Raw genomic sequence first — 2500 nt, forward strand, 5'->3', positions numbered from 1 at the left:
TCTCTCTCTGTCCTCAGTAATGCTCTCTTTACTGAGTACTGAGGTGTGTATTATCACAGTGTGTATTCTCGGTGAGCATCGGTGAGCATTCAGGGGGCTGCAGGTGTGTGTGTATTTTAGGATGGTCTGCAGTGTGTGTGTGTGTGTGTGTGTGTGTGTGTGTGTGTGTGTGTGTGTGTGTGTGTGTGTGTGTGTGTGTGTGTGTGTGTGTGTGTGTGTGTGTGTGTGTGTGTGTGTGTGTACGCCTGTCATCATGTAGTCTCTGGGGGCAGTAGCCAGTAGAGGCAGATGAGTCTGTGTGTGTGTGTGTGTGTGTGTGTGTGTGTGTGTGTGTGTGTGTGTGTGTGTGTGTGTGTGTGTGTGTGTGTGTGTGTGTGCGTGTGTGTGTGTGTATACGCCTGTCATCATGTAGTCTCTGGGGACAAAAGCCAGTAGAGGGAGATGAGTCTCTGTGTGTGTGTGTGTGTGTGTGTGTGTGTGTGTGTGTGTGTGTGTGTGTGTGTGTGTGTGTGTGTGTGTGTGTGTGTGTGTGTGTGTGTGTGTGTGTGTGTGTGTGTGTGTGCGTGTGCGCCCGCTGGTAGGTGTCGCACAGCCGCAGGCATACTGTTCTTCAGTTGTCCAGCCATGCATGAGTCCATGAGTCTGTGCTGTGGGTCTGTCGACCACAGATGTCTCTTTGCACGATAACTTTTGAATGGCTGGATTCAGAGCCTTAGATAAAATAGTTGTCTTCTGCTTTGATCTCTGGTCACATGTTGTTATGCTAGCCTTGTAGGTTCCGAGTAAACCCATCTCTGCCATATGTTTGTGTTAGCATGGCTGGATTACGTGTACTAATTCTAAAAAGATTTTTGTTCTGCTACTGTCCTGAAACAACTTGAACTTGAACTTATTAAACAGTCGTTTGGAATTGTGTGCTTTGAAAATGTTTAATTCCTTTCAGAGTCCTCAATGGCGCTCTATGGAAACAAAGTACCGTATTAGCCCGAATATAAGACGATCCTGATTATAAGACGACCCCCCATTTTCAGGCTCATGTTTTGGGGAAAAAAGTTTTTTGAAGACTTAATTTTGTTTCACATTTGAAACTTTTCTCAAAATGCAGTTTTTAATTTGTTGGAAAATCTGAGGGTTTTTACAAAGAACAAATTTCACAATATAATTTTCATGGAATTTCCATGATATAAGACCACAGATGGTCACTCATATCCTTTCCTTTCTTTACTCACCTCACCTGTCAAGCGCCAATAGGCACCGTAACAGGCTACAGCCGTCTGGGCCCGCCTGTTTAAAGTGCGACGCAACATAGCCTACATCCAGAGTCTGCGCCAGCCAGGCAGGCAACCAGTCCAGCAGAGATAGGCAATCTATTGTGCAATGCACAGATTTTGCGAAATGCTTCGTTGACAGCAATATCTAACCAGCAGCCGTCTCGCCAAATCGCCGTTCATTTTATGCATCCAAAGTTTTCCGTTGGACTGTAGAAACCGAACGTGACCAAAGGCAGAGACGCATTGCACTTGAAACCCATGCGCTGCCTACCACGTTGACATCAAAAGTCTGAATGATATTCATTTCGTACCAAGGGTAAAACTCCTAGTGATTTTATATGAACAAGACAATCTCTTGCCCCAACCATTATTCTGTGTTGTTGCATCGTTGCGAGGCATATCGTCGCTTTGTCGCGCACACACAGATGACCATTGATTGGCTTATGACAGCATCCAAAACTTAGCCTACAGGTTGTTCGTCAAATCACCCTTCATTTCTTTAGTTATAGTGGCGTTATGGGCTGACCAGAGAGAACGACCAAAGCTTTCCTGATGAGACTGTAAAACCAAACACAAATAAAAGCAGAGCAACAAGCCGCGATTGACTTGTGTTTTTCCCCTTGCACTGTCGTCCGCATCGCGTTGACATTGACAGTTGATAGACGTGTGGTGCAACTGTCATAACGAAACAAGCATCTGCAAATTTGATATGGACAAAACAATATCTTAACCCATCCATTATTGAGTTTTGTGGCATTGTTGTGAAGCATAGGCTAATGGCCGAATTCAGGTTAAGTTTAAAAAAAAAAAAAAAAAACATTATTTTTTTTTAGTTTTTTCTCTAGCGCGCGGAAATAAGACGACCCCCCTTTTTAGAGTACTATTTTTAGAACAAAAACCACGTCTTATATTCGGGCCAATACGGTATGTCCGGACTGGAACCTTTTGAAGGCTGTGTAAAATCGGGAGATTGGCCATGTTTGACCATAAATGTACAAATTTTGAAGTTATTTTTCACAGCGGGACCCTTATGGCAACGATGTAGCTCTTCCTATAGATGGCTCTGAGTGGGTGGATTGGCAGGATTGACATCTTGTGTGCTAACATTCTAGAACATAGTACATGGACTGATTTTTACTTTCAGGATGGCTGCCTTTCCAGATGATTTTCCATGATGTGTTTTTGGGTGACTAGTACGCCAAGGAGGTTATGTTTTCGGTCACGTTGTT

The 2500-nt window shown here is 43.9% G+C and overlaps 1 protein-coding gene across 1 annotated transcript in view; it reads left to right on the forward strand.

The window, feature by feature from the left end:
• The window catches only part of necab1 (N-terminal EF-hand calcium binding protein 1), a 42258-nt gene that overhangs the window by 21212 nt on the left and 18546 nt on the right, over positions 1-2500 (forward strand). The window lies entirely within an intron of this gene.

This window comes from Engraulis encrasicolus, chromosome 20 (genome assembly GCF_034702125.1).
Source record: "Engraulis encrasicolus isolate BLACKSEA-1 chromosome 20, IST_EnEncr_1.0, whole genome shotgun sequence".
In the NCBI taxonomy this organism is placed as follows: domain Eukaryota; kingdom Metazoa; phylum Chordata; class Actinopteri; order Clupeiformes; family Engraulidae; genus Engraulis; species Engraulis encrasicolus.